This window comes from Helianthus annuus, chromosome 5 (assembly GCF_002127325.2).
Source record: "Helianthus annuus cultivar XRQ/B chromosome 5, HanXRQr2.0-SUNRISE, whole genome shotgun sequence".
Taxonomy (NCBI): Eukaryota; Viridiplantae; Streptophyta; class Magnoliopsida; order Asterales; family Asteraceae; genus Helianthus; species Helianthus annuus.
In genome coordinates, this window is record NC_035437.2 from 168,359,811 (window position 1) to 168,381,622 (window position 21,812).

The following is a 21,812-nucleotide window of genomic DNA, read 5'->3' on the forward strand; positions in this document are numbered from 1 at the left end:
GATCGACTTGCGATCTGGATACCATCAGTTAAGGATACAAGAGGAGAGTATCCCAAAGACAGCTTTCAGAACTCGTTATGGGCACTACGAGTTTCTGGTTATGCCGTTTGGGTTGACAAACGAGCCTGCAGTCTTCATGGATCTAATGAAAGAGTTTGCAAGCCATACTTGGATAAGTTCGTGATTGTCTTTATCGACGACATTTTGATTTATTCAAAGACAAAGGCTGAGCACGAACAACATCTAAGAGCTATTATGGAGCTGCTAAAGAAGGAATAGCTGTATGCCAAATTCTTTAAGTGCGAGTTTTGGCTACGAGAAGTCCAATTTCTTGGACATGTGGTAAATGGAGATGGAATTCATGTGGCTCCCACCAAGATTGAAGCGATCAAGAATTAGGAGACCCCAAAGACGCCAACCGAGATTCGACAATTCTTGGGTTTGGCTGGCTACTATCGAAGGTTCACTGAAGATTTCTCAAAGATCGCTCAACCATTGACACTCCTCACACAGAAAGATAAGAAGTTTGATTGGGGAATCAAACAGGAAGAAGCACTCCAGCTGTTAAAAGACAAGCTCTGCAACGCGCCAATCTTAGCACTACCAGAGGGTACGGATGATTTTGTGGTATACTGCGACGCTTCGCGTCAAGGATTGGGTTGTGTGTTGATGCAACGCCAAAAGGTTATTGCTTACGCAACACGTCAGTTAAAAGTGCACGAAAAGAACTATACCACTCACGATTTGGAGCTTGGCGCAGTGGTTTTTGCTTTAAAGATCTGGAGACACTACCTTTATGGTACGAAGTGTACAATCTTCACAGATCATGAGAGCCTGCAACATATATTCAACCAGAAGGAGTTGAATATGAGGCAAAGACGATGGGTTGAGTTGTTGAATGATTACGACTGCGAGATAAAGTACCACCCAGGAAAGGCGAATGTGGTCGCCGATGCCCTAAGTCGAAAAGAAAGGATCAGGCCCATAAGGGTTAGGGCTTTAGAGATGATTATTAAGACCGATCTTTCCTTGCGCATTCGTGCCGCGCAGAAAGAAGCTTTCAAGGAAAGAAACCTTGAAGAGGAATATCCCCGTGGGATGGAGAAGCTATTGGTACCAAACAGGGAAGGAACATTATGTTTTGAGAAACGGATTTGGGTTCCTTTGTTTGGAGGTTTAAGAAAGGTTATTTTCGATGAAGCTCACAAGTCGCGGTACTCTATCCACCCTGGAGCGGATAAGATGTACCAAGATCTTAAGGATTATTATTGGTGGCCTAGGATGAAAGACGATGTGGCTGTTTATGTGAGCAAATGTTTAACTTGCGCTAAGGTTAAAGCGGAATACCAGAAGCCTTCAGGACTTCTGCAACAACCGGAAATTCCCAAGTGGAAGTGGGAACAAATCTCCATGGATTTTGTTACGAAGTTGCCAAGAACGCCAAAAGGCCATGACACTATTTGGGTAATAGTGGATCGATTAACGAAGTCAGCGCACTTTTTACCTATCAGAGAGAAGGATAATACGAGCAAGTTCGCCGAAATTTACATGAGAGAAATTGTTACACGCCATGGAGTACCTCTCTCAATCACCTCTGATAGAGACGGAAGGTTCGTCTCAAGGATTTGGCAATCCTTCCAAGAAGCTTTTGGCTCACAATTGAATCTGAGCACTGCATTTCACCCACAGACCGACGGACAAAGCGAACGGACGATTCAAACGTTGGAAGATATGCTGAGAGCATGTGTTATGGATTTGGGCGGTAGCTGGGATAAGCATTTGCCATTGGTCGAATTTTCATACAACAACAGCTACCACACCAGTATTGGTGCCGCGCCATTCGAAGCTCTATATGGCCGCAAGTGCAGATCACCGCTTTGTTGGTCTGATGCAGGTGATAAGCAATTGGTTGGTCCTGATGTGGTCCATGAAACCACAGATAAAATTTCACAGATCCGAGATCGCATCAAGGCGGCTCGTGATCGTCAGAAATGTTACGCGGACCGAAGAAGGAAACCTCTAGAGTTTGAGGTAGGTGATATGGTTTGTTGAAGGTATCACCCTGGAAGGGTGTGGCACGCTTCGGGAAGCGTGGAAAGTTGAACCCACGGTATATTGGTCCATTCAAGATTCTAGAAAGAATTGGGTTAGTAGCGTACAAGTTGGATCTACCTGCTGAACTGAATGGTGTTCATGATACATTTCATGTATCAAATTCGAAGAAAAGTCCAACTCAAGATACCGTTGTCATTCCCACCGACGGGATTAATGTTGACGACATGCTCCACTTTGTCGAATAACCTGTTGAGGTTACGGATTGGAAAGTCAACAAAACCCGCCGGAGCAGTGTGAAGCTCGTCAAGGTTCGTTGGAATGCCAGACATGGTCCTGAATACACCTGGGAGCGTGAGGACCGGATGAAAGAGAAGTACCCCCACTTATTTCCTAAGAATCCTGCGACTAGAGGCAGAACTTAAAATTTCGGGACGAAATTTTTCTAACGGGGGGAGAATGTGACAACCCTCACTAAACCAGGTATCCGTACGACTTAATCAATAATTAATTACTGCTTAATTGCTGTGCTTACTTGAAATTGTGGACAAACTGCTACTTGAATACTGATACATGTACATACTTGCATCATACCTTACTTGCTGTCACTCTATTATTTCCATACAGAACTGTAGTGACAACCGTGATGCACAAAAGCACAGTAGCACAATTAACGGATAACCTATTAAACGTGCTGTTATAGCCAGCACCAGGCAGGTACTGCCTCTAAGGCCTGTAAGAGCCAGAGATAGTTTGCTACACTAGTAGAGAGTGTGGGGATATAAGGGTTGTAGAACTGTGTCACTAGGAATAAGTTACAGTGACCGGATGTGCCTAAAACATACTTTGAGTACAAAAATTCTGCACTTTAAATAAAATTCAGCATTTATCTAAACTAGTAAAGTGAAAAAAGTTGGAAAAATATTACTAGACACCTTTCAAAGTGTTGGTGAATTAATGGGTCACTAAAAATAATATTAACGACACTTTAAATGCTTACTAAACGTTTTAACGGATCAATATCCAACCGTACAACCGGACTTAACCCGGGACATAAAAATATTGACATGACATTGTTTTTCTTTTTTCTGAGCCAGTTAGGGTCCCCGAATACCCTAACACCCTTTATAATATCTTACACACTAACTACCTAATTAAAAGACCTAACTAATCTAACTAGAACATAACTACACATTTGAGATCTTACACTTAACTCCCCCATTGCATGAAATCGATCATTATTTGGCCCCCCACCATACGACTTCTCAACCACAAGAATGGAATAAGCTTTCTTTCCCCATGCAATCTTGTTTAAAATATGAATTGATCTTGTGTTTGTACTTTCCATGACATTTTAACCAATGGATTAAGAGTTTAGTGGGACTATAAGAAAACCTATCAACTTCATAATTTCACTACAACATCCTCACTTTTTCCTCCCTCTAAACAAGGCTCGGCCAAACCCCTGTACTACCACCATCAAATTTTCAATTTTTGTTCTAGTGTTCCAAGCTTATCCCTAGGTGCACCAAGGTGAGTCATGAATTGTGGAGCTTACGGATTGCCAAGGACCTCTCTCGTTTGTCTTTAACCACTCATTTTTCATCTAGTTTCTTCCCTAGCCTCGAGCTAGTAGTAGGTGACTCTAAACGCCCTCTTGATCTATCCTAAAGTGGTTAAAATGAACTTTGTCGGTTAAAATTTATGAACTTACAAGATGACATACTAAAAGTTTACTAAGATGTCAAATATGTTGGATAAAAACTATGATGTTGTGTAAAACTTGTAAGACTTGTCTTGTGGTGATTATTTAGTGCCGATCTATGTTGTGGTAGCTCGGATCATCATCTAACCCGGATTAGTCATGTTCATAAAACATGACATAGGATATGTAAAGTATGAAAAAGGGTTAAATGATGAAACACCACTACACATTAGACATGAGCTTGTGTAAAAATAAAATTTTCCTATGAAATAGTGTTCTAAACTAGTAGATCTACGGATCTACAAATGGTATTTTCAAAGGACCAAGTGTCAAAAGAAAACATACTTTTAAAACCGGATCTTTTATGAACAAGAGTGATTTTTCGTAAACATACAAGTGTGTAAACACTTGTGTAACACTAAGTTTCGACAAAAAAAAAAACTATTTTTGTAAAATTTTACAAGAAGATGTAAAAATATATTTTCTTTAAAAACGGGATTCACAAGAAACCAAGTAGATTATTGCAAAGATCCACTAAAAGTAATGGAAATTACTACATATTTTGGATAAACCACAAGTTCATGTATTTTTACGATTTATAACTATTTTGACTAGTTTGATGGTTTGGATATTGTTTTGGTTGAATGAGAAAATTGTTGATTTGAATTATAAAAGAAAATGATACGCTTGAAAGCGTGGCCATCTCCAGTTACAGGGGAAACTCTGGCGAAATTTTTCCAAAAACCTAACACTTAGAATTATTTTCACTACAAGTGTTAGAAATACTTTTCGACTTGTTTTCAAATTATAGATTTCGCCACGACTTTATTTACAAACATCGGAGGTGGGATTTCACAAAATAAAACTTGGTAAATATATATTTAGTATATATTTTTCATAACGTCACTTGATATGTGTTTATGATTATTTTGTGAAGTATACAAATATTATTTTTAGGGTAAAAATAATATTATCGAATGTTAACGAATCCAAAATAATACGAACGCCTTCACAATAAATATTAAGTTACACCGGTATAATTATTACCACCCGATCTTTAAACGTAACTTACGCTTTTTCGGAAAATACTATTGAATGTGTATTTTGACAAGGATATTATTTTGGAAAAATTATGTGAAATAAAATATAATATTTTTGAGAAAAATATTTATATTTTGGAGAAAGGATTAAAATATATCTTAAGTGAGACTTAATAATATATTCCGAGGATACAGAAACGTACATGTATTAAATCCCCCATCCTTGGGAAGGAAAATAATTACCAAGTATTTACAAAATGTAAACACGAAATAGTTGTCTAACTATTTCCCAAAAACTTAAACCATGAAGCTAAGGCACGGCCGTCCGTCTAATAGAGTTAGTACGTGTAGGTCGTCGCACGGCTGCTTGATCAGGAGATATACTTGGTAGAGACGCACCACTGTGAGTTCATGTCCCCCTTTTCTCATAACTGTTTTCAGTTTTCTAAACTGCGGGGGTGAAATACATGTTACTATGATTACGAATATTTCTTATATGGTATGGTCAGCTAAGGAAGGAACTGTTAGGTTATGTGATTTGGGTAGGTGAAACCTTAAGAACATTAGTCCTCGTACTATCGAGGGATACAAGTGATAGGCCTATTTGAGCATAACAAACCCCACCCATGCGCCCTAAGGTTGGACCATGTGGTGACCTTGTCTTAACACCACCCATGCGCCCGCAGGTTGGACCATGTGGTGACCTTGTCGTAACACCACCCATGCGCCCGCAGGTTGGACCATGTGGTGACCTTGTCCTATCCCCTCCCATGCGCCCGCAGGTTGGACCATGTGGTTACACATTAACTGATATGTTTCCTTATTTGCTTTCATACCAGAGTTTACAAAATATTCACACTTACAATGATTATAAAGGTTTATTCGCGCGCACATACTAAACACATGAACTCGCTCAACATTATTGTTGATTTTTCAACTTACATGTATTTCAGGGAATTAAAGGATCTGGCGCGGTATGACACGTTTTCCCGCTGCACTAGTTACGAGGTCATCCTGGTTTGGGGAATGTGACTCTTTCCTGGACAAGTCACAGTCCTTAAACTATGTTTATGTCATGTTAATGTTTGTGTTGTTGAACAATGTCGTTAGGATGTGTTTCCATTGAGACAGTGTTGTTGTATTTGGTTTTTAAAACTTAATTAAATGGATGATCTTGCATGGTTTTATTTCATATAGCTTTGTTATGGTTAAGCTATGGTATTAAGAAGTCACACCAAAATAACCACGCTTCCGCAAAGCCAGGGTGTGACACAAGATTTAAGATGAAAACTTACCGGAATCGGAAGAAATCTGAGAAAAGATGAGGAGCACGAGCTGGTCGGTCAGTCAGAGAGTTTCCAAAAGTGGAAAGAAAGACAATGACAACCCTATTTATAGGCTCCAAAAGAGGAAAGGGCTGGCCGATCGGCCAGGCATCCCAATCGGACAGCCTGCTCGATCGGACAGTCCGTCCGATCGGCTGACAGCCTGATCGATCAACAGCCTGGTTCGAGTGTTCGGTGCGACGATTTCTGATATTTCGATTTTGATTGATGACGATACGAGTACGATAGAGTTTCCTATTCAAATTACTTTTAGTCCCAATTACTATATCTAACATACAATCATATATATTTCACACCATCCTTACGCTATCATTCGTCATAATTCGATTTCGATTGCATTTGATTTGAGTTTCGAGCTTCGATTCGAGTTTCGATTGATTCGATTGATTACCACACAAACATAAAGTAAACACGCACAGGTAACACATAAGGCACACACACAAGTAATATAACACCAAATTCGCATAGTTTGAGTTTCGAGTTCGATTGATAATTCGATTAGCTTGATTATTGATTGGTTAACTTTATCGCATTGTTACTTCTTACTATTCAATGTCGTAAATCGGTTCGCGTCAATAAACTTTTGATTACTTCGATTTCTTAGATTAACAACACTTACTCCACATAATACAAATAAAACATAAATTAAAATAATTACAGTCAAAGAAGTCAAAGTTGACTTGGACTTATTAAGTGGTTCATTTACAGGGTAAGATTTCTATATCTATGTTTGTTTCTAAGTTCGCACGCCAAGTGTTCGAGGTATTGCCTGATACTATACCTACCATGGTTGCAAAAGTCGCTAGGCGCTCCTAGTCGGTCGACCGGGGAGTTGAGAGTACTCGGCCTAGGCGGAGAGTACTTGGCGAGTACTCGGACATGTTAAATTATAAAGAAATTAGTTTTTGGAAATTAAATACATGTCAAATAACATAAATTTACTAATATCTATAACAAAATACGTGAAAATAATATTCATTCTTTAATATGATAGGCATAGAAATTATGGTTTATTATTTTTAAAGTCAAACTCGGCCCAAGTTGACCTACTAGATACGATTTGGCCTCGGTTTACCGCGTTTGACTGATTCCGAGTAACTAGGCGGAGTCAAAGAAAGTCGTCTCGGCAGCCTACCTTGTAGGACTACTCGGGGAGTACTCGGCCTTGGAAACCTTGTTTTACAACCATGATACCTACTAATTACTAACATCTTCTTATAACTCCAGGTACCACCAGCTTTATTGTCTCTGGTTTTAAAGAGACAACAATATAGAGTTGGATCCGATGGTCGGTTTCTCGGGTTTTTTGGGGTTCAAGTTTAACCCGATAACTAAACCATTGAAGATTCGCGTTTTTAGTTCTCGTGTTTTATCGAATTGTGTGTAATCGGGGTTTCTGGTAAACGTGAGTAACACTTTTTTAGATAATTAAGAAAAATAACTATGATGAATGTGGCTAAATGGGTAACTACCGATACCCTATTTTATAAATGTGGCAAAATGGGTGGATGGGGGATAATGGGTCAAACTGCGTTTGGTGATGCAGAGTAAGCATCTTTCTTTTAAGAGTAAATTACCTTTATTCCCAGACCAAGTCCAGCCAACAAACCATCTTCATTCATTTTATTTTATTTGTTATGAAATATATATATATATATATATTATGCTAATCATGATTGCAAAACAAAGGCGTATGAGTACTTTTGCAGCATTTTGTAACTACTTGAAAGCAATCACATCTGATTGGGATGCAATATACAGTAAGAGCTTGAAATGGGCCAGTCAGTACATATGGGCATTATCCTTGCTGGTGATTTTATGGTAAGTTTGCTTTTGTTTGTTTTTTTTTTTTTTCAATTTAAATTTCAATTTTTGCTATATTTTGGTAAAGTTGCTAAGCATTATGTTTTTACAAATCTGAATCATTAGAGGCATCTTTGTTTAAGTCTTGGTATAACCAGTCAGATGGTTAAGCTGCTAAAAAATGCATTCAAAAGCCTAAAAGACTTTATTATAAGGTAATTAGACAAAAAAAACTTATTTTTTTGGTGACTGAGCTTTTCGGTAGCGGTGACAATAGAGCAACACCAAATAACATAGTTAATTCTTCATTTTTTTGTTCCACTTGACTGCATTGTTTCTAATTTTTCCAGCTGACCTTTATGTATTAATGTTATTTGAATAATTGTTTAATTTTGTAAACTGTTATGTGTAGGTGGCATTTTGGCTCACCAGATTGACTTCTACTGATTGTTGCAGGTGCTCATCGGGACAGAACCAGATAGTACCAAGTCCGGAAGATTAAAATATCAAATCGAGGAGAACCAAACCTATCTAAACGAGTTTCATTTAAGACTGTAACGATTTGCATTTTGGATTTCCTAATTCTCACAAGGAGTGTAATAGTTTTTTAGCGTTATCAGGGAAATGACCATCATATCTACCTAATATAGTTTTTTTTGTTTTGCTACTTATCTTCACTTTGCTTTCATAATTAAATTGGTGTCGAATTTTGGGTGCAGGCCATTGATGCCGAAGACAAGGAGAGCAAATAACTAATTGGACATAGAGTTTTTGTTATTACTGCTATGCTAAGATTGAGACAAAGTTAAACTTTTATGGTAAATGAACTAATACATATATTTGGAAAAGTATTGGAGTTATGTGTTTTTTTAATTGTTGTTTTATAGAGAGGCATGAGTGTAGCAGGTGGTTTGAGTGCGAAAATCTGGTGGTAGATGAGTTGTTAGTGGTTGTGGGCGGTGGTGATTGTTAGCCATACCATTGTGGTGATTAAGGAAAAGAGGGATCGTTTTCAACAACCGGTGAGCCATTTGTAGTAAAGGAGAATGATTGCCAGTTTCATTACAAGGTAAGTGTTTACTTTTTTTTTGTAAATACAGGTGTAGTAAACTGGCAACTCACATGTTTTATTGTTTTTTTGTTATGTGCATTCAAAGGACATTTTTATTAGGTAAGAGTTAACTACTTTTATATAAAAGTGGGAAAGGGGGTATGTGATTTAAATCCAATTTTTTTATAGATTTAATACAACATTTCTTTCATTTCAAAAATTTATTTATAGACGTATACATGATAATTAATATGAAATGTAATCGTTAATTAATTTTTATAAGATATTATTTATCTTAATATTCGAACAAATCTGTAATAAAGTATTTACGTATTAAAGTATAAATTTTTTGTTGTTTAGCCACCCGTGTATTACACAGGGACTTAGACTAGTACTCATATATAACTACAAGAAGGGTGTTCGCGCGATGCAATGTGAAACACAAACACTGCTAGGGTGTGCATGGTTCGCTCAGTTTAGTTATTATCCTCAACCGAATTCGAAACCAAAGTCATCGGTTAGTCTTTTTTATTAACCAATTGGTTTCAGTTAATCAATTCGTTTTATTCGGTTAGATTGACAGTTTTTTGGTTTGGTTCATTTAACTTCAGTTAATAGCCGAAATCAAACTTGGTGCAAAATTTTATACTTATATATACATGAATTTGAGATATAAATACATGAAATAGATGCATAAAATATGAATTACTATGAACTGGAGGTATAAAAACTAAGTATATAAAAAATATAAATGATTTGATTCGGTTAATTTTGGTTAAATGAAGGTAAAAGAAAATCAATAACCAGTTTTAATTAAATCACTATGTATTGTAATGAAATTGCCCACTCTGTTGTAAAATTACCCACTAGTTGCAACTCAAACAAACTTACAACTTACTTTAACAATAAAATAAAATAATATAAACTCAAGTACTAGATCCCATATATGGTAATACACAAAAAGGTTCATAAGATTTTCTATTTAAGTAATTAAAAATAACATTTTTATGGGAGTGGTTGATATTGATTGTATAGGGGCCATGTCATGAACTTTCACTTATCAAAATCAAATTTTTTTATCCTTGGTTGATGTTCGTTCGAAAAACGGTAAAATATGTAACATATATGTAAAACCGTAGACTAGGTCCTCTACTACCATAATTGTAATATTGCAAGGGCTTCAATAAGATTTTATATAGTGGAACATGGATATAACAACAATAATACAATATATTATTAATAATAATAATCTTCCATTGGAATCACATTAGTTATGATCAATTAGAGGAGGCTGACACGTGAAAAAACAATGGCAAATGTCTGCACCTGTGCATGCTCCACCAACGCGTGGTTTATACAGCGACTCGCATAACTCGATACATAGGTCAGGTTTACATGCAGGCATTGTATAATCTTTTTCACAAAGTTGGCTCATGACCCCTGAAAAATTATATACATACATGCATTGTTTAGTTTAAATATACACACACACATATATATATATATATGTATATCGTACATTACGGTTTAACGTACTTCATGTACAACAACGTGCGTGATTAATGTTTTCAATATGCGTGATTAATGTTTTCAATATGCGTGATTATTGTGTTTCAACATGCGTGATTTTGGATTTTATAGTTATAACGTGCGTGATTTTAAAATGAACGTGCGTAATTACCTGTCGTACGTGATGTACGTTAAGCCGTAATGTACGTTAACCCTCCTCTATATATATATATAGGGGATGGTTCAAATGAAAACCACTTTTATTGTGAAAACTCGAAAACTAATTAAAAAAAGCCTAAAAAACACACAAAAAAAAAAAATTTTTTTTCAATTTTTTTTATAAAAATCGCTGCTTTTTATATATAAAAAAAACTTTTTTTCAAAAAAAAAAAAAAATTTGTATAGTGCACATGTGTAATAATACACATGTGTAGTACACATGTGTAGTATTACGAAATTTTTTTACACATGTGCACTACACAAATTTTTTTTTTTTTTTTTTTTTTGAAAATTTTTTTTTTATATAAAAAAACCTACGAATTTTGGTTTGCAAAAAAAAAAATTATATGTTTTTTTGGCTTTTTTTAATTAGTTTTCGAGTTTTCACAATAAAAAGTGGTTTTCATTTGAACCTTCCCCTATATATATATATATATATATATAGTGGAGAGTTCAAATGAGAAGAATCATAAATTAAGAATAAAAAGAATAAAAGGGGACAAAGGTAATTTAAACCAATCATTTAATTAGTCTACCCTTTATTTTTGCTATTTAAATTAATAAACCCTAATCATTTAATGAGTCTATCCTATAAAATAGTTGTGCACCTTACACAATAAAAACATTCATGCACATGATCCTACATATTCAACGTTTTTTACACCATAATAACAACGTTTCCTACATCAAGAAAACAATCTTTTGGTGTAGGGTACAAAATGTGTAGGTTACCAACACTTTTAAACAATTTTACGAATATAATAATATATGTGTAGGACACAACACTTTAAATAATTTAGTCACTTCTTATAAAATTGATGTATGACACAACACATTAATGATGGTGGATAAGAAAATTATGGTGACATTAATGAGATTGGAGTAACCCTTTATAATATTTAATAGTGTTATACATCAAATTGTCTATTTTACCCTTATTAATTAAAACATTAATTGAAAGTGGACAATAATAATATATTGATTTACAACCATTGATCAAAAAAATATAAGGCCTAGATTAATTTAGTTTTCTTCTTGCAAGAATATTCTTCTCAAATGAACCTTCCCCTATATATATATATATATATATATATATATAAATCATGAATATATATAGAGATATTTACCTGCTCTCATGATAGCCAGAAGAAATATGGTGACAATAAAAGACCTTGTCATGTTTTTAGTTTCTCACAAGTGTTGTTAACCTATCTATGGAGTAACCATGCTTATTTATACAGGGGACGATATTAATGTTAATAAATGTGAATATCTCATTATTCATGATTAACATTAAGGAATATATATGTGAATATTAAGTTTTATATCCAAAAAAGGAATGCGGTTGATTATTATGTTAACTGGAATATAAATGCCAATGCGTTTTCACATTTTATTGTGTGGTCTTGACCCTTATGACCATCATGACCCTGCACGTTAGTGTCATGTCACCCACCTCTAATCCACAATGCAAACCCACTACCCTAAGGGTGTGGTCATGACCCAAACCACTATTCCCTTATTTATTTTAATTTATCTTTGTCTAAAGAAAAAGGAACAGATTACTTGAAAAATGGAAAGGAGGACCATGGTTGCCATGTTTTAATCCATGTAAACCATGGTGGATTAGGGAAGGGGGTGGTATAACCTTCCATTCATGTTCCTACGTGGCGAATCATGTTTCAACCATGACCCCACTATATGTAATGTTATTTGAGGAATGTGATCAAATACAAACACTAATGTTTGTAAGGGTGCAGGGTATAGTCTTCGGTGACTTAAGCGGGGAGTGGGAGTCACCGATCGGTGACCACTCCCACTTGATTGAGTTATGCGGTGAGTTGGAGAGAGTGAACAAAAATCGGTGATTGTTTACCGATGTGATTGAGAGGAGAGGAGAGAGGATCACTCAACCAATCAAGTTTTTTTTTTAATTGAGGGGGTGTTTGACCATACCTAGTGATTGAGTGTAAAATGGGGAGTAGAATGGGGAGTTGACATGGTATAATATTATTGGGTAGGATTTCACTCAAACACCCTAGAGTGATTGACCATACCCTCCACCCTAAGAACCGTAAGAACCAACACACAATTGACAAGTGTCCCTCAATAAAAAATTAGTTTAGGGGTAATCTAGACCTTTTGACCATATTTATTTATAACTAATTCAAAATAATTATTAAAACATCCCTAAATCCATACAAGTTTAATTCAAATCAAAGTTTGAATTTTTTAACATATCTATGATCTAGTAACTCTCCATGATATGCAAGTTTAATTCAAATCAAAGTTTGAATTTTTTAACATATCCATGATCTAGTAACTCTCCATGATCGAAACAACCTGTAGGAACCACCACAAAAAAATATAATCAGCACAACACTATATAATTAGCATAACATCCTTAATCGTTCTCCATTATCAACATACACGACATTAGCTTTAAGGACCTTCAAAAATGATCCTAAAATGAGCCTTAAATGAAAACCCGGACCCTGAAACCCTACCTTACATGAAAAACCAAGAAAAACAAGAAAATTGGGTTTCAGGCGGGCCGCGTAAGAAATAGCTTAGTCTTACGCGGGCCGCTACAACTTATCAATCACCGGATAAGCGACTAGGAGCTTCAGACGGGCCGCATAAGACATATGTGTGGGTTTACGCGGGCCGCGTAAAACCCAATTTCAGGCTATAAATAGCCTAGCTCAGGGGCTTTCATTCTGTGTCGACGAAATCTTTTATAAACGAAGTTATACTATCCAAATCTATATTTTCATATAGTGAGGTGCTGCTACAATACCGGGTATTAACTCGATCGCTGCTACGATTAAATATCCGATCGATTGAAACTATCCAATGGATGTTTAAATGCTGCCCGCATTGGGGTTATGCTTTGTCATTCGTCGTTAATTCGATGGATGTTTAGTATGGCACTTTGTCATTCGTTGTGAGGGTTGTATCTCGTGAGTTATCGTAAATGCTGTATTAGTTACAAACCTGGTTCGTGTGCATTGTTGTTTAAACTAGGTTATTCGGCTTATCAGTAGGCTAAACCCTGCCCGTATAAACTTGCAATGTGAGTCATTCTCTTTTTATCACTATTTTACAATACCTCAAATTATTTTCAAAATATTATAATTACAGGGATTAAGTCGTGGTTATCGTAATCACTGGCTAGTGGGGTATTGTGCACATTACTAAATTCTCACGGTTAGGTTAATAAGCCCTAACACAGGTTAGGCAAATAAGTCCTAACAGTGATAATCGTCACTACTTGGAGAAAGACCCAATAGTGGCATGACCATCGTCACCAGGAGGTGACACCAGCGCCAGATAAAAATAAGATAAATGCCATTGTAATCGCTCTTATGCTGTAATTGATAACTATGTGTCCTTTCTCAAATTGAATGATTCACTCAGTATTTCCCCACTGACAAAATATTTTTACAACATGTTTCAGGTGACCTACTGTGAATCAAGTACAAGTGCTATGGAACACTCCCAAGCTTGAAGTAGTGGCTCGACTAAATAAATAAATAAACATGTTTTGTAAAATAAGGGAATTCCTATGAAATTCATCTACTGTAAATTACGGGGTTATCTCGAATTATGAAATAAATAATACTCGGACATTTTCAAGTTTAAACGATCATGTTAAAGACTTCCGCTGTGCCACAGGTTTCTGTCCCGCGGCTCCTGGACCGGGTCAAACCGGGCGCGGGGGCCGTGACAGAAAAAGGTGGTATCAGAGCCACTAGTTTAAGCCAATTATGTATTTAGAAATACTTAATTTATTTAATTGCCACCATGTGATTTGGTGAAATTTTAGTTTACAAAATTTTAACTTAGGATTGTGTGCGTCTTCGTGTGTGCTAACGGCATGAACGAACTATCAGAAGCCCTACAGAATATTTCAATCCATAGTACAGATATGGATATTACCAGTATTACTACTGGGTACCAGGCAGATGTGGAGGAGCCTATGGTATTTAAAGCCCAACCTCAGGAAAAACCAAAAGTAGCGAAAAAGAGACATAGGTGGGTAGGTTGGAGGCGTGTACGCAGAAAGAATCCAGCAACACAGAAAACTATGAAAAAGGAAGATCCAAAGGATAAAGGAAAGGGAATAGAAACTGGGGAGAGTTCCAGGCAAAACCAGGAACCACTATCTTGGGAAGAAGAGTTGGATCGTAAATTGGCACTAGGTGATATAATCGGACCTGCCGATGAAACTCTCTTTAACTACCCAGCAGAAGCCCTATTACCTGTTAACCTAGAACCTGCCATTCCAGACCCTATTATGCACCCTAGACCTTTACCAGGAGCACTAGAGGAGTGGTGGACTGCCGACTGACAATTTCAGAACATTATGAATAGCCCTAACACTTTTCTCCTCAATTCGACCCGGAACCTATACCAAACCCACCAATGAGCAATGAAAACTTAGCTGAACTCCGCCACTATGGCGAGGAGTTGGTGGATGTCGGAAATAGGATTCGGGAGGTAGGAGAGCAGATCTCCTAGAAATACGAAGAGAGGGAACGTCGTTTCTGAAATGCCAGCTAACAGGGATTGCAGGGGGTGGTGTGGTTATAGTGTATAATAATAATAATAGTAAAATATAAATCTTGTAAAATAGTCTAAAAATAAAACGTTGTAAGATAATCAGTGTGTACGGATGCATACTGTTAAAACTATATAAAATCGAATAGTCGCAAAGTCGACAGTTTTGGCTGTACATGTTTGTGTGATTATGTGTTCCTTTATTGATTTTTCGTGTTATTTAACTACTTGTTAATATACAGAATGGGTAAGCAAAAGCTTTCGGATATTTATCATCAACTAGATAATTCCCAAAAGGATAAGAGAACCTCGTCCTAATCAAATTCCTCAAGATATTCAGTGAATACTAATGAAGGAATATTTATTCGTAAGGCACACTATGAAAACCCACTTACTCCCAAGAAGAGAGATTGGATTATTAGAAAAAGCCAAGAGAAAATAGAGACATCCAATTCAAAAGAAGTGATAGTTAATAAGGAAATAGGCAAAAACCCGCCATGGGAAGACGAATTAGATGAAAAATGGTCATACCTCTATATGTTAGCCACTACTGCAGTGAATCTTGATCCTTAATTAAGATAAGTGGCCAAACCAAGACCAACCATGGTAAATAAATAAGTACGAGGGAATAAAATAAATGCAGGGCATGATCGTCATAGTCAAAATAAAATAATAATATGTCTTTGAATTTCAGTTGTAATAGATCTATAAGCTTGTGTGTTTGCTATTTCAAATAAAGTTTGGTTGTACAGTGTACCAAAGTATTTGCACTAAATAATAGTTCGTGATTGATACACATCCAGATGGAACACGCTGTTAATGAACCAATTAATGAAGTTAACCAATCGGAACACAATAACGAGGATCACTTCCTAAACCGACAAGACATCGAAAACATCGTTGCTCAGGGAATAGTTAATGCTATTCCAGCAATTGTAGCTGTGATAAAAAGTCCTGTTGAGCCTTCGCAAGCTCACCCTAGTAAACGTACGCACGACGATACTGCCAGTAATAGTATCAATGGAGGCGGTAATAATAATAACGGAATTCAAGCCCCGATACACAAAAGAATGAAAGCTGCAACACCTAGTTGCAGTAACAAGGAGTTTCTTGCCTGTAAACCAGCTGAATTTGCAGGCAATGAAGGGGCGACTGCGGCACTGCGTTGGTTAGAGAAAACCGAGGCAATGATCAAAATAAGTAAATGTGCTAAGGAAGATAAGGTCATGTAGGCTTCTCACCGTTTCAAGGAAGAAGCGTTAGAATTGTGGAACACGGTATTACAAGCTAAGGGAAGTGACGTGGCTTATGCCACGAGTTGGGAAGAATTTAAGCAATTGATAGAAAGAAAATTCTGTCCCGAATACGAAAAAGAACAAATGGCAAACAAATTTCTGAGTCACCAAATGGTGGGTGTTGACTGTCGAGGGTATACTTCAAAATTCTTTAAGTATGCCAGAATTGTACCTACTCTGGCCTCGCTGGAACCGATACTTATCTCTCGCTATATTTGGGGTTTGATTAGCGAGATTCGTGACATTGTCAAAGCTGCTAGGCCTCGCACGATTGACGATGCAGTGTAGTTAGCCAATACCTTAACTGACGGGTTGGTGCGCACTCGAGAAGAAAATAAAAGGAAGGAAGTAGCTCAAAAGATTACCCAAGGATTTTGTAGGATCGTTGTTGAACCCGAATGAGTCAATCAGAAGAGTTGTTTATCCGATTCAAAGGCGGAATCAATGAAACGGACGCTCAAACTAATTATAATGCCTCTTGTATTGATTTAACACTGATTACAACCTGAGAACAATTTGGCAGCACTTCGTTACACAGTTCAGATTCCGTGCCAAATGAACAAAGCAATGCACTATTTATAATGAGCTGATTTCGCTTATATGACCAAGTGCCTTATGAGTGAAATCAGAAGTTTCTGATTTCGCTCCAAGAGACCTTGGTCCATATGAGCGAAATCACCCTCTTATCCACTAACTTCTGTTTCTCGAACCTCGTGCACTGATTATTCTAACCTATCCTATTACATGATACAAGACGAAGTCAATAGACGTAATGAACTAACAGACTCCCCCTCGGATATTGACGAAGTCTTCAGTGTCTAGTCTCTGTTATGACACCTCTTCAGTCTTGATCATTTTACCTTCTCATTCAGATTGTAACATTGTAAGCATCCATCACTCTCTTGATCAGCTTCACACTTTTGAATGTTATACCAGGATCTCATCACTGGCTCTATCATCAACAGCTTTATCATCAGCAGGCTCCCCCTCTCGTCAAGCTTCCGTGCTTTTAGGGATCGACACCTAGCTTTCCAGCTACAAGCTCTTCCTAACTTCCAGCTTGTCTTCAGACTCCCCCTTAGACTCTGCTCTCTGGATCGTAGTCTGGACTTTTCCTGCAATCACTCATACAATCTTATAAGTAACAACACTTTAAACTTCAATTTTCCAGAAATCGTAATCTGACAACTTAAACCATTTAATCACTCCCCTTATCATCAATCTACAAATAATTTGCAATTTCAACAAACAGGATCATAAACTGACTCTTTAACAGTATAAGCATCCAAATCCCCCACAATTAATCATCCAAGTCCAAATTAATGACCTTGGAGATATCACAAACTGTTTTTGAATTTTTTTATGGAAATTCAAGTTTCAAATTAATGAACTTGTCTTATTTACAGAAACACAATCAGCTTACTTAGATTTTGAAACTCAGCATTCCAGATATCGGTTGTCGAAAATAAAGTAGAAATCAAAATCTTTTTGTATTTTCTGAAAATATAAAGCAGTAAAGAAATATGTACAAACATATTTACATACAATATTTTTTTGTTTAAGTATGCGCCAGAGGATCATATCAGTTTTTGCCAAATCACAAGTACCGTTGAGCTTGAATTCACTTTAACAATTAAACAATTCACTTAGATTGTCGATATACTGATCCACTAAAATTTTCATACAAAGTTCAACTGATTCAGGATACAATTTAGGTGTTTTAAGACTTAAACTCATTCATGTGTCCCACCTCTTGAATATACTCCCGTATCCAGAATCCCAATTATTCAGTCTTACAGGTGAGTATTATAACAACCCGCACTTTCGTGCGTTGTTACTACTCGATACACTCGTTACGCCTAGCACCAGAGATTCGGATCATAATGTAACTATATCAGATCTATCGCTAAATCGAAGTATAATCGAATAATTACGCATATTCTATCGCTATTACAAACCTATTTTCAATAAATTATAACACTCACGATGATGTTGAGTGAGGGCTTAATCTACCCTCCTCGATAACCGTGAGGTGTCAAAACGTAGACAAGCAACGCTAACAAAGACTATCGGGTGAGTACCATGTCTCCAGCCATCATGACGATGACGACAACACGAGCAAGTAGTGCCCCGATAATCATTGTGGCACATCATATCGAAGAACGCACTCGAAGGCACGCGTAACTCGATCATCGCACCGAATATTGGATATATAGATACGTATATACGGCCCTTTTGTGATTAATTATAATAAATAATTAAATAATTATATAAATATATAAAATTATGGCTCAAACTGTCGAAATCGCACCAAAAACGAGGATCAAGGGCTTCCGTACGGACGGGCCAGCCAAACGGCTGGGCCAGTCGATTGGACGGGCCAACCGATCGGCTGGGCCGCCCGATCGAACGGGCCAGCCGATCGGCTGGGCCGCCCGATCGGACAGAACAACCATCCAGCTGGACCATCCAATCGAACGGGCCAGCCGATCGGCTGGGCCGTCCGATCGGACAGGCCAGCCGATCGGTTGGGCCAACCGATCCGGCCCACCTTTTCCTCCTTTTTCCTCCTTCCTTGCCTATAAATACCCCTCTTCACTCCCCCCCCCCAAGCACTTGTTGTTGCTGCTGCCACTCGACCAAGACATTCCAGCTCCTTAATCTTCCAATTTCTCGCGATTCTTGTAAGTTTTTAACTCAAATCTTGTACTACTTCGATCTATATGCAATCCTTCATCTTTCTATCTTTCAAAATCCGACTTTTAACCGTGAAATCAACGGATTCGGAGTGTTCCAGGGTGATGTCACCATGGAGTTCTTCAAAGGTGATGTCATCCCATGAAGAACAACTCAGATCCGAATGGTTTCCATGCGATTCTTCATGAATCTCGTCCAAATCCATGTTTTCTAATCAAGAAGCCATGGATTTGAGATGTTCAGAGTGATGTCATCACAAAGTTCTTATGAACTTCAAATGTTGGCCTCATTCCACTAAGAACAACTCAGATCCAAGAAATTCCATAAGGATAATCAAGGTTTTCATATCAAATCTGTACACAAAAATGGTAGAAACAGAGCTTAGACCGACCTTCTACTCATTCTTAGTGTCGTGTTGGTCAGGGATCTGATTCCTACCGAAGAGACGACCAATTTCGGGTTAAACACGGAAAAACTGCCAAGAACGGCCAGTTCTGATGGAACGGGCTGATTCCCGGCTGATAGAACAGGTCGGAATTGATGGAATTTCAGTTGTTCAACGTGTCACAACAACGTCTCGACCAAAAACACCGAAGAACACTTGAAAATCATCGAAAACAGCTGGACAGGCTGGCCGATCGAGCGGCCCAGTCGATCGAGCGGCCCAGCCGATCGGCTGGACCAGCCGATCGAACGGCCCACTCGATCGAACGGCCCACTCGATCGAGCAGCCCGGCCGATCGAGCGGTCCATCCGAATGGGCCAGCTCAATCCAACTTTTCGCCCAATTTCACGTAATTCGATACCGTTTAACGCGTAATCCAATACTTATGCAATTAGTCTGAAATCAGGACATTCTCAGGCACCATCCTGTCAATCCAACCGAATACGCACTGTGAGTATACTTGACCCCTTTTATCGAATTTTGGGTGTAACATACGTTCCTTATAAATCGAACTTATTAAACGAATGATTCAAATTGTTAATCTATCACTTGCGAATAACTGTTTGCATAGATATACGTGATGCTAGTTGCATGTATGCTAGGACTTATACTCGTGACGTCCCACCCAAACTAGTATAGTACTATTTCGCCCGACGGGGTCTAGTTATGCCATCGAAGAGTCGAGCATCGAGGACTTAGCTGGTAGTATTAGTTTTGTGAGTATATATGTCGTGTATTACGTTTATGCATATGGAAATTCGCAGCACCTTTAATCTATTATACTATTACATATCAAACCTGTATACTCGCCAATACTTTTGTGTTGAATTTTAACGTATGTTGCAGGATTAGTCGAAGTCTACATCAAATCAAGCTAGGAAGTCTAGAAACTCACCTAAATTCTAGGTTGACGGATTTGAATTGTTCGAGAGGACAAGAAATCTGTGATAACTTATGTGATTGTATTGTTTGTTAGTATGGGATGACAAATGTAATGAATATTATCGCAATATAGTTGTTATGGATTCTCTTGAGCAATCTGATTCGCCTAGTGCCGCGCCCCGATGATTCCGCCATCGGTTGGGGTGTGACAGATTGGTATCAGAGCCATAACTATAGGGAATTAGGCGAGACTCGACCTAGTCCGGGTCGACGTCTTAAAGAATGACCTAGTCTATAGTCTAAGCACCCACAGGCTGCCTCGTACGAACCCAGTAGGGTTTGTATTGCGCCTACCTGATGCTTCTGATCGAAATTGCAAAAACTATGACTTTGTGTGAACCCCGCATATTACAACTTCACACGAGGAAGCCTTTCCTAAGGCTGGAATACTACTAGCCTTTCCTAAGGCAGACATAACACACATGTTTTCGAAAACACTCGTATCTCACAACTGATCGATCCAGTCGAGACCAGGTGTGAAAACCAGTAACTCTCGATAGGATTACTCACTCAGCGCATTTTTCTAGCACGAGAATCTTTTGTTGAGTCAGGAGTGACATCCATACCTCGACAAAAGCCTCCCTTTCGAAATTCTAGTGAAGCTCTCGGATTCATTCGATGAGCGTATCCACAAATTAGGGACGAAACTATTAAGTCAGGGGTGAAACCCGTACCTTAATGAACCGTTCCACTCCCTAAAATATTTTTCAAAAAGCTCTCACCAGGGACTCGACCATCACAATGACTCGAGCCTCGCAATGACTTGGAGGATGAATGCCATGAGCTGCATCCCAGTTGAAGCATAAACCCCCAGAGTCAACGCGTGTGCACGAACTTGTTGGGTGTGATTGAGTTACTTTGGGTAGTCGACGCCTAAGCACCCGAGGCACTCCGAGTATCTTACTAAGCCTACAACTCGCCGGATTTTACGATTTGATGAACTCAGTTACGTTTTATGTGTTTAATTACGATTATCAATTTTCGCTCCCTATTTTACAAAGCGCACAACTCGCACAGCCATCGCAATCCATAACAAAGACCGAATGATCGCAACAAAACTAATGTCCAATTTTCCGATTTCTCTCGCAATCCCTCTCTCAACGCGTCCTCGCGCATTCTAAACTATATATATGTGTGTATAAGTA